The following is a 13017-nucleotide window of genomic DNA, read 5'->3' as shown; positions in this document are numbered from 1 at the left end:
GCCCCGTTTTTTTTATATATAAAAATTGTTTCTGCTTTTTTCTTTTTTAAAAAAAACAAATTAAAATTTCATTTTTTTATTTTCTAAAATGATTTCTTTTACTTTCAAAAATCTTTTTATTATTATTTTAAATCCTAAAAATTATTTGCTTAATTATTTTAAATTCCAAAAATTTATTTCTGTTATTATTTTCAAAAATCCATATTTGTTTTAATTATTTATAATTAATTTTAATTATTTATTTATAGATTCAGTTAATTGGTTAATCCATTTAATCAATTAGTTTTATTTATAAATAGTTAAATAAAATACAATTATCTATAATTATTTCAAATAAATCCTAAAAATTGTTTTTAAGCTTTTGAAAATTATATTTTGGTATTTAAAAATCAATTAATATTATTATTAATTGTTTTATTCTCATTTATTCTTATTTTATTCGTAATAAATAAACCGTTCGTCCGTTTAGTACGAAACGAATGCGTATAGACTCAGAAAAATATTCCGCTTTCAATAAAAATACTTTCGAGACCTAATTTCTTTTGTATTACAAGGTAATTTGATTGGTGAGTCATTGTAAGTCTGTAGTTGATCAATAAATCATATTTTTTACTCGATTTGAGCTTTAAACGTATCGAGTCGAACCTTTTGACGGACCGAGGCATGTGTTATATGAATTATGTGATACGTGGATTATGTGTTTATATGTTATGTGAATTACGTGTGTACATGGGTCAAGAGTCTTGTGTTTGACTATTATCTTTATGTATGGGCTATCGTATGGGTAGAAAATAAGGGTTGACGCGCAATTCGTCTAGTAATTACCATTTAGACGATTAAAGCTGTATCTTTTAATTATAGATGCGGATCGCTCGAGTTGATCTGGACAATACGTTTGATAAAGAGTGAGATGGAATGGTATTGGATGTCTGGCTTCTAGCAATCGCTGGAGCAGCATATCAATAAAGTTTTAAAAAGAAAGACTGTGATGTGTTGAGAAAGGTTGTCAGAATAGATGCGTCATTGCGAGTGTGACTAACTGCTAAAAACCAAAGGAAAGTATCTCTATCATCACTTATTGTTCAAGTGATATTTATTTTGAATCTTATTATGCAAGTATTCCTATCATCACTTATTGTTCAAGTGATATTTATTTGAATCTTATTATGCAAGCATCTCTATTATCACTTAGTGTTCAAGTGATATATTTTTTTGATCCTATTATGCAAGCATTGCTTTCCCTATTCTCAGTTTTGAATAGATAAATGTTTTACATATCACTGAAATAAATGATTCCGTTTATGCAAGCACTTATCTATTATTCTATGTTCAGAATAGTCAAGTGTTTTACTAATCCAACTATCGGATTTATAAATATTTTGGATTTTGAGAAAGATGACGTTGTTTTGGGTTTTTTGCCGAAGTGAATGGGCGAATAAAGTTTATAAGGGTGTTGAGTATTATGACCTCTTTTAATAAAATATTTTTAAGATTGGATGGTTGCGTAAGAGGTCGTGGCAGCGGTCCAGCGTGAGCTATGCGTTATACGGGATATAACACCTTGCTCGGCTAATATGTGCCTTGGTTACCCCCTTGTTTAGTTGGATATGCTTTGGCATATTGGTGTTGCTCCGCGGCTGATCACCGGCGGCAACACACCGTCGTTCGAGGATTCCAATCTAAATTATTATATTTCTTTTGATAATCTTATAAGGAATGATTTATCAACTATTTTTGTTTTGGATTAAAGGTGAAATGCAGTTTTGATTTAGTTTCTGATTTATGCTGATACTTACTTTGTTGTTAAATATCAAAGGTGGTATTAGTATAGATGATTGATGTTGAATTCAGTATGGGATGTTGTGAGCATCAAAGTTCGTATTGATATCTAATTTAATATGACGACAAAATAAGTATTAATTCAAAGAGTTCGGTTTTGAATAAAGTTTATAATTCAATCCATAATTATTGGTTCATGTCATTGTTGTTTATGATAATTCCGTAAACAATGTTTTACGAGTTTTATTATCGTCGAGATTCAAAGTATTGTTGACGCATTTTTGCTCAAAAATATCAAAAGGATTTTGAATATAGAGAATGAATCAATTCTGGGATTCCTTAACTAAATTTTCTGGTTCAGCAATTATAATTTTAAATGTTCTGCTCTAATGCAGATGTCGATTTTATATCAAAAGACCCTATATATACTATAATAAACTTGCTGAGCATTTCTTTCGCTCATACCTGCCTATTTCAAATTTAACCTCCAGTGAGGATTAACTTGCGCTGTTTAGCTGCGTAATTCAAGAAAGCAAGGAAGAAGCTTTTGGAAGGTGGTTGGTCCAGGGTTTGCGGACTAGTGTAAGTTCTGTAATGTAAAGTTGTTTATTATATTAAACTATAGTGTGTATTGTATTTGGGCCTAGTATACTTCTTTTCGAAGTTATACTAGCGGGTTAAGTTTTAAGGTTTGGAATTATTGAAAAGATTTTTAAAAGAAAGTGAAAGATAAATTTATTTGTGGAATTTGGAATTCTTGTTTCTAGAACTATAACTTTAAAAGATCTTGGATTAGTTTGGGTCATAGATGTTAAATATCTTCCGCTGGCAGTTATTTATTGATTAAACAGGTTGATTTGGATTGAGGTTTCATAGTGACGACCAAATCCTCTGACCCCGGATTTGGGGGCGTTACAACATTATTGCTCACTATTGCTTTCTTATAAATGTCACAACACAACAGATTACCAGTATGCCGGCGTGGGGCTTAGTCACTTGAAATCGTGGGCAGAATCCCTTACAGCTTTGTCTCAGGTGGACCAGAGAATTTAGATAGGTATAAGATATTAGTAGTAATTATTGTAACTTCATGTAGAGGTTACGAATAATTATTTAAGATCCTGTAAAGTACATTTGATTTGTAATAAAAGAAGATTACATTGTGTTCATCATTTCCAAGGCTATAACTTTTGTGTGTGTATGTGTGAGATTGGGGGTGTGTGATATAGATTTATTGGATTATTGAGTTAATACAGGTTACACATGATTGAAGGATTGCGTGACGACCCAGATTCCTGACCACGGATTTGGGGGCGTTACAGAGATGGTATCATAGCAATAAGTTATAGCACTGAGAGACGAGAGTGTTAGGAGTCTGTCTAGAAGCGAGATTGCGTAAGAGCTCATATAGAGTTCATCATTGGACTACCTGATGTAGCCTCAATGTGTAGGTTAGGATAAGCATACATTTTAGGTAATAATGTGTGACTAATAGAACCATTGGAGATTATCAGATGATGAGAAGAAAAAATAGAATCATATATGATTTGTCAAGGATGTGGATGTAGAACTCGGAGATGAGCCTCCAGGGCATTTGGGGTAAAGACGGTATTACCAACACCATATGTTCATTTTTTATAACACGAGCCTTGTTACTCGTAGTTCTTTATAGTTGCCCATGAGGGGGGAATTTTATGTGAAAACCATGAAGTCTAATTATTATTATAGAATTGAAGTTATTGACCCAAACTAATTAAAGGATCATTTTACAAGTGAGGATTTGAATACCGTATGAATAACGAATTCAGGAGAGATAGTGTCCCATATTCCTTTGAGGATTTTATTTCTATTAAAGAAGATTTGAACATAATATACAAATGTTATCGTAAGACGAGTATACTACATGATATTATTAGTGCGCTTAACATGTAAGGTTATGATGGTTTCGCTAAGAGGTCAAGAGCATCGAGAGTTGATGGCATGTCGACAATTAAATGGCGTAAGATTACAACGAGCGATGGTTTAATCTTAGAACCTTTAAAAAGGATAGACCAGTGAGTCTGGAGCGGAATTCTTTGGTAGAAATGATTTGACTGGTTGAATTTCAGCTTTAATTTCTCCAACTTGAGCAATGTCATTGGTTGGAATGATTAGTAGTTTATCATCCCAATCAGATCCAGGAATCACCTTTCTCTTCTTATGAACCTGACTGGCTTCTTTTACAATAACTTTTCCTTCATCAGCATCATCATGAGCTTGGCTTACTGAATAGATTGGATCAATCAGTGTTTGTGTTTTGGTTGATACTGATTTCTTATTGGACTTTGGCTTAGGATTGGACTTTAACTTTTCAACAACCTTCACCTTTCCCTTATAACTCCTATAAGCATTTAAAATAAATTGAAACCTTTGAACATGTCTTTCAGCTTCAGTTTGGCTTATTTCTTTAATCACTACTCCTTTGGTTGGTCTTTATGAGATGACCTCAACCCCGGAGTCAGGAGTTGACGTCACTAAACACAATAAACAGAAATATAAACTATAAGATTATTATTATTATTATATACTAACCCGACCCCAAACCAAGATCCGATCTAGGTTCAAGTATGATTCAAGATACACATTATTACAAAACATTTATTCAAAAAGTCTGGCACACTAAACTTATTCTTCAACTTATCAGACCGCACATGGTCTGATAATAACTACCTCTGAGGAGCCGTGTCCTGAAGGGGCTGAGACACGATTCTGCCAAGGTCTGACTGGTCTTCCAGGCATCTGCGGCATATATATAACAGGTTGCAAGGGTGAACATAATCTCTCAGCAATACCAACATATGAATATCAAGATAAAAATGGTAAAGTAAATAGTTATAGGAACATAACTATGAATCAACATAAACTCCATAATCTGTAAATCATTTTGACAACAGTAAATAAAGAAACCGGATATCACTGACTAGCATGCTTTTAAAAAACAAACGTAGTTGTGTGCTGTGTAAGTAACAGAGTCCAATTTTAGCATTCTATTCACATTATTTAATCAACTGTATCATTCACTTATTCCTTTAAAGGAATCACAAAGCCAAATCAGATACGTAACGAATAAGTAAAGACAGCTGATCAGGCTGTCAACACCAGACAGCTCCAACTGCCATCCTATAAACCTGTTCCGGAACTGAGGGACTAGCTAGGTCTCTGACCTGCTGAACTAATTGGTTATATAATGCGCGCAACCAAGTTAGCCTCTTACGCAACCTCAATAGGCCACTCTAGCCCCTATGTATCCCATATCTAATCGTTTTATCCAGTTTTCAAAAGACTTGTAACTATCTCATTTCAAAACCATTCATTTTAACAGCACACGTAAAACTGGTTCACAAATCATTTTCATTCGAGATAGGTACCTTTTGAAGTTACTTTTCCCCAAAATAGGTTTAAAACAGTGATTTATAACTACAGGGAATACGTAACTTAAAACGTTTTTGTTCCTTTACGAGAATAAAACAACAGTCTATTCATATGTACTGAACCATAAAAGAATGGTCAGGGTACTTGCCTTGCAACGCTTTACAAAACCCTAGGTAGCTTTAACGCTGACTTTAGTCCTTGCCAAACTCGACCGGGATCTACAGTAACATAATAACCTAATTAGTTACACCGACATGCTTGATATCCTCGAATCCTAATAACCCAATCCGATAACCCGACTCATATAACGATTATTCACACAATCACGTAATCTGTCTTCACATAAGGGTGAAACATTTTGTATTATAAAGTACGTTTCTTGTATTCAAAATAAATTTTTAGAAAATTTTGACAACAAATTTTCTGTTTATAAGCCTACTGGTCGATCATAATCGACGTCCAAATTCACAACAATCCACAATACTAATCCCGGCATGACGTTCATAACAACAAGTCATTTCATTTCGAAAAGTAGTTTTATGAATCATTTTATTTATTTTAAAAAATTAGGACTCAGAATCAATTCATCACCGTCCACTGTCCGCTCGTAAAAATTCATCGCGGACGGCGACAAAATTGTGCGAGTACCCGATTAAATTTTCAGGTTTCCAATGCAAAACTTCGCCTGTTATCTATTAACAATTTCCCGCACGAATACAATAATTCATATCACGATATTACTCAATTAAAATCCAGCAGAAAAAAATTAAAATTATTATACTATTCCAATTCACAATCTGCAAAAATAGGACAAGAACGAAACAAAAGCCATACAGCCTCAACACGCGCCGACGCGCCATCCACACACAGACACGACCAACAGACACACACACACACACACAGACGTACACAACACACACAATCACACATATAGCTATATGAATATATATATATATCAATAGCCCAAGATTGAACAAGCCAAGCTCGAAGTTCAGCGGCGGCTCACCGGAAAGTATGCCGGAAAACAAAGACGGCGGTGACCGAAGACACTAGGGAAGAAGAAGAGGAGAAGAAGAACCCGGACTGAGGAGAAAAAGAGAGAGACGGAGAGGAATACGAGAGAGAAACAGTGAGAGATCAGGAGAGAGCGAGAGATGAGAGAGGAGAGTGAGACTGATGTGTTTGTGTGTGTTAATCAACTGCCACGAAGCCCCCAACCAAGATACGTGGCAAAAAAATAGTAACCTGGTTACTTACATGCGTTTCTGACTCGAATAAAGTAAATTCCGACTTATTTTTCTTAATTAAATGTACCGAGGTGCACATAAAAATTCAGCGAAAAACCACAATATAGTACCAAAATTCTCGAAATATTTTAAAGTTAATAAAATGAAAGTTTCAAGATTTTTAAGCCATTTTTGAAACGCGATTTTGTACCCGCGTTTAACGATTACACGAAAAAATGCGCGGGTGAATTTAACTCCAAAAATTTCAGAATAATTTTAAAATTTTTATAACATTAAAAACTTCGTATAATATGAGTTTCATAATTTTTCAAGAATCTTGGAATTAAATACTGATTTTATGATTAAATGCAATCAAAAAATTATTTAAGGATAAATAATTAATAAAATATTAATTTCTCAATTTTATAAAATCCTAAAAATAATTATTGAAATTATAAAATCATAAAAACAATTTTAGAGACAATCCAAATATTTATGAAAATAAAACTGCAATAAAATCACTTTAAAAAGCGAAACAAAACAATATAACTCAAAAATTAATTACACAATTCAACACTATACATTAATAAATCACACATAAGTAATAAAAATGACACACCACTGTCAAAACCAGTACATATATTTTATTTAATTAATTATTCAACAATTACACCTTTAAAGTAATATAAAATATACGAGTCGTTATATCCTTCCCCCCTTAAAAAATTTTTGTCCCCAGAATCTGACTTAACTAAACAAATGAGGATATTTATCAAGCATGTCTGACTCTAACTCCCAAGTAGACTCTTCTACTCAAGGATTTCTCCAAAGTACTTTCACTATAGGGATTGACTTATTCCTAAGGACTCGCTCTTTATGATCTAAAATTTGGATTGGTTGCTCCATATAGGACAAATCTGGCTGAAGCTTAATTGGTTCATATTCTATAACTTGATTCGAATCAGGAATATATAACTTCAACATATATACGTGGAACATATTATGGATATGCTGCAACTGCGGAGGAAATGCTATCTCGTAAGCGAATTTCTCTATTTTCTTCAAAACTTCAAATGGTCCTATAAATCTGGGGCTAAGCTTTCCTTTCTGACCAAATCACATTAATCCTTTCCAGGGTGATACTTTTAGCAATACCAGTGACCCTACTTCGAAATTTATATCTTTTCGATGTAAATATGCATTCTTTCTATGTCTATCCTGGGTTTCTTTTAACTTATTCCGAATCAATGCCACTGCATCTTTACTCTGCATCTTTCTATGACTAACACTTTCTTCTCTCCTACTTCATCCCAGTACAATGGTGATCTACACTTAGGTCTATACAAAGCTTCGTAGGGCGGCATTCCAATACTGGCATGATAACTATTGTTGTACGAGAACTCAATCAAAGGTAAGTGTTTGTCCCAATTTCCCTTAAAATCCAGGGCACAAACTCTTAACATGTCTTCTATGGTTGGATTGTTCTCTCACTTTGACCATCTGTCTGAGGATGATAGGCGGTACTCGCTTGGTTCCTAGACATTCTTAAAACTTGGTCCAGAACCTTGAATTGAATCTTGGGTCTCGATCTGACACAATGGACAAAGGAACTCCATGCTGGGTCACTATTTCATCCAAATATAACTTAACTATCTTTTCTAGAGAATACCTTTCGTTGATTGGGAGGAAATGTGCTAACTTTGTCAATCTGTCAATAATTACCCAAATAGTGTCCTGATTAGCTCTCGTCTTTGGAAATCCCACCATAAAATCCATTGCAATCTCTTCCCAGTTCCACTGGGGAATCTCCAAAGATTGTAACAATCCGCTTGGCCGTTGATGTTTCGCATTTACCGTCTGGCACACGTGACATTTGCTAACTCAATTTGCAATATCTTTTTTCATTCCTGGGCACCAGAAGTTTTTCTTCAAATCTTGGTACATCTTAGTGCTACCAGGGTGGATAGAAAACCAAGAGTTATGTGCTTCGTGTAACACTTCATTCTTCAGTTCCGTCATATTGGGAATCCAAATTATAGAAGAGAATCTAAAAAACCTTTGTTATCTTTTAGGGTACATTATTCTTCTCCTATCAGAGTGTCCAATTCTTGTTCCATCACTCCCTCTTGACATCTTTTGATCTTTTCCATCAATGTTGGATGAAAGGTAATCTCGTACAGTTTCTCCTTACTTTCTCGTGGTACTCGAACTTCAATTTCCATTTTTTCCAAGTCTCGTGCTAGGTCTTCTGTAATCTGAACCATATTCAGTTTCTCTTTTTTGCTCAAGGCATCAGCCAACACATTGGCCTTACCTGGGTGATAGTTAATGGAACAGTCGTAATACTTGATTAACTCTAGCCATCTTCTTTGTGTCATGTTCAAATCCTTCTGAGTGAATATATACTTTCAGCTCTTGTGATCTGTGTAAATATCACACTTTTCTCCATACAGGTAATGTCTCCACAATTTCAATGCAAATACTATAGCTTCCAACTCAAGATCATGGACTGGATACTTCTGTTAGTGAGGCTTTAGTTGTCTGGAAGCATAGGCGATGACTTTATCATGTTGCATCAATACACAACCTAAACCTTTCAAAGAAACATCGCTATAAATCACAAAGTTCCCCGTCTCATCTGGCAATTCTAGTACTGGAGCTGATAATAATCTTTTCTTCAGTTGCTGGAAGCTTTCTTCGCATTTTTCCGTCCAAATGAATTTATCGTATTTCCTAGTTAGTTTGGTTAATGGAGATGCGATCTTAGAGAAATCCTTTACAAATCTTCGGTAATATCCTGCTATCCCAAGAAAATTTCTTACTTCAGTCGGAGTCTTTGGTTGCTCCCACTTGGATACGACTTCAGTATTTACAGGCTCTACATTGATACCTTCCTTTCTTACCACGTGTCCAAAAAACTGTGCCTCTGTCAACCAAAACTCACACTTGGAAAACTTCACATACAGTTGTTCCTTTCTTAACCTTTGAAGGGAAATCCTTAGATACGTTGCATGATCTTCCGGAGTCTTTGAATATATGAGGATGTCATAAATAAATACAATAACAAACTTATCCAAGTACTCCTTATACACCCTATTCATTAAATCCATAAAAGCCGCTGGTGCATTGGTCAATCCAAATGACATCACTAAAAACTCATAATGGCCATACCTTGTTCTAAATGCAGTCTTGGAATATCTTCAGGCTTTATCTTCAATTGGTGGTAGCCAGATCTTAAGTCAATCTTTGAGAAATAACATGCTCCCTTAATCTGATCGAACAAATCATCAATCCTCGGCAAAGGATATTTATTCTTTATTATCAACTTGTTCAGCTCCCTATAGTCAATGCATAACCTCATACTTTCATCCTTCTTCTTTATAAATAGCACTGGAGTACCCCACGGAGAAATGCTTGGTTGGATGACTCCTTTATCCTATAGTTCCTTAAATTTCTTGGCCAATTCCTTTATTTCCACTAGAGTCATTCGATATGGATCTTTGGAAAGTGGTTCAGCTCTTGGTATCAAATCAATGGAGAACTCTATTTCTCCATCAGATGGTAATTCTGGCAATTCTTCTGGAACGACGTTAGGATACTCTCTTACTATGGGGATCTCATCCAAAGTAGGGGTCTCTTTCTTAGTGTGCACCACATGAGCCAAGTATGCTTCACATCCTTGCCGCAACCATTTCCTTGCTTGCAGTACTGAAAGAAACTTCTTGTCCTGCTTTTGTCCTTGGTATCTTATCCTTACATTACCTGTGGTATACATAACAACTCTCTTTTTCTTGCAGTCAATATTTTCCTTATACGGAGACAACCAATCCATGCCTAAAATAACGTCAAATTCTCCTAACTCAAAAGGTATTAGGTCGGCAGGGAAACTATGTCCTGAAATCTCTATAGAGCACTTAGGACAAAATTGACTTACAGCCACTTTATCCTTATTGGCCACCTTTATGGTCAAAGGTTCATCTAAGTCTTCCAATATTAATTGCATTTTATTCACACAGTTCAAGGATATAAAAGATTTGGATGCTCCCGAATCGAATAAAATGTTAACAGGTACGGAATTAATAGAAAGCATACCTGCAACTATATCAGAATCTTGAGCCGCAGATTTCTTAGTCATCTTAAAAGTTCTAGCTCTGGAAGTACTTGTTGCTGGCCCTTGGGACACACTTCTTCCTACACTGCCCTGGGTAACTGATATGCAATTTCTAGCAATATACCCCACTTTTCCGCAGATGAAACAGGTTACTCCTTGGTTCTTGGATTTGCACTCAGTAGAATAATGACCCTTCTGGCCATACTTGAAATAGTTTACGTTCTCTTTGCACTGACCCTTGTGCTTCTTTCCGCATGTCTTGCAGTCGATCACTGGCTTGTTGAACTTTGTCGGAGTAGAACTAACTGAGGTAGTACTGGGTCTAGCTTGCGGGAAATTCTGTCTCCTGAACTTCCTATCTTTATTCTTTCCAAACCGGTGCTGAAACTTCTGGCCTACTACTTCTTGTTATGACCTTGCAGGTCCACCTTCAAACTTTCTTTTCTTCTCACCCTTCTCCTTAGCAGCTAACCTTGGGTCACTTTCTATTACTAAGGCAGCCAGAACTACCGAAGTATACATCTTGAGTTGTAAGGTTACAACTCCATTCCTGATCTCTAGCTTCAATCCTTGTTGAAACCGCTTTGCTCGCTGAGCTTTTGAACTCACATACTCTGGTGTTATACGAGCTAACTCCGTGAACTTGGATTTATATTCTGCGACGCTTCAGTCTCCTTGCTTCAATTCTAAAAACTTCATCTCCATCTGACTCTGGAGACAATCCGGAAAATATTTTTTCAAGAACAGTTCTGTAAATCTGGTCCATGGAATAGGACCTTCTCTCTCTAACGCTCGGGTAGACTCCCACCAATAGTTTGAATCATTTTTCAGAAAATAACTAATATAATCTGTATTTAAATCCTCACTCACCTTGGTGAGTGCAAAAGCCTTCTCCATTTCTTTCAACTAGATCTTGGAAGTAACATGATCCACTTCACCTTTAAATTCTGGGGGTTTCACATCCTGAAAAGACTTAAAACTAACAGCTTGGGTCGCCCCCTCATCTCGTGCTGCTGTTGGATTTACAGTTGCTGCTGTTAGATTTCCTGCTGTTGTTGTTGTTGTTATTGTTGTTGCTGAAATTGTTGTTGTTGCTGTTGTTGCTGTTGGGCCAGCTGGGTAGACTGTTGACGCAACAAATCTATCAATTCACTTGTGGAGGGATCCCCAACAGATCCATTTTTGGGTTGAGAATGCTTCTTTAGTGGCATTCTCCTGAAACATAACAGTCATATATGAGAAAATAGATTGCTCCAAATAGTTTATACATATGTACCAGGAAAGTGTTGCCCTAAGACAATATCCTCATCCCCAGTTAATTGGATCCATCCTGAGTGAATGATTATATTCTAGAAGTAGCAGCAACAGAAACAACAATAATAGTAACAACAATAATAACAACGCACAAGTGTGTATGAAAACTGAACAATATAATAAAGCAACTACTATATAACAACCAACAAAAATCCAACAGATATAACTGATATCCAACTAGAAAGCATCTGAATACACAACAAAACTGGCTATCATAGCAGCCTCCACCTACTATAAACTACAACAACATAATGTACATATATAAAAGAAACAACTACAGAACTCCTGCAAACCAACTCCGAGCATTGTCCATCACGGCTGCCCCCTGCTCTAACCACTTCCACTACTGCTGCCACCAATAGAGACTAACTCAAACACCAACCAGTTAACCAGGTCTTGGTACTGAATGGTTCTGAACTCTGAGCTAATAAAAGGGTCAACAGACCTAACTCTCTCAATAGAAATCTGAGTCAAAGATCTCACTCGGGCTTGGACATTAGGTAAAGGGGCAGGGATGCCTTGAAAAGGTCCAACTGGTATCTGGTCAAGATGTGCGGCCAGCTCCAGGCTCTGCTCTCTAGTGAAAGACCTGTTCACCGCTCAGTGAACATGATAGGGAATCAGGGAGGAAGAACCTGTAGGAGCAGATGGAGGAACCAGAGGTTTACAAGAAGAAGAACCGGGACCACAACCTGGTGAAAACTCCCTAAGAGCAGATACTGACCTCCACACCCAATGGGGACGGGCCCTAGGTCTAGAAATATCCCTCGGTGCAAATGGAGGAACTGGTGGGGGAGGCAAAGGATTCTCCTCAGCTACAACTGTTTAAGTCTGACCTGTTCTCCCGGGATGGAGCACTGGAGATCACTATAGGCCACTGCCAACCAGATAAATATATAGGAAGACGTAACAAGGTTAAGGCAGTTCTATCAAAACATCAATAGATGCCAGGGTAATGTTATCGGAACCCTCGACTTACTCTAAGGTTTGCTCCTCTATATGAGTTGCTGACTCACATCTTAAGACACAGCTTATATACCTTTTTGACTTAATCCCTAACTTGAATCAGGGACTTGAACTTGTAGCTCTGATACCAACTGTGATGGCCTCAACCCAGGGGTCAGGATTTGACATCACTAAACACAACAAACAGAAATATAAACTACGAGATTATTA

This window comes from Apium graveolens, chromosome 5, assembly GCF_009905375.1.
Source record: "Apium graveolens cultivar Ventura chromosome 5, ASM990537v1, whole genome shotgun sequence".
NCBI classification, from domain to species: Eukaryota; Viridiplantae; Streptophyta; class Magnoliopsida; order Apiales; family Apiaceae; genus Apium; species Apium graveolens.
This window is presented reverse-complemented; position numbering follows the sequence as displayed.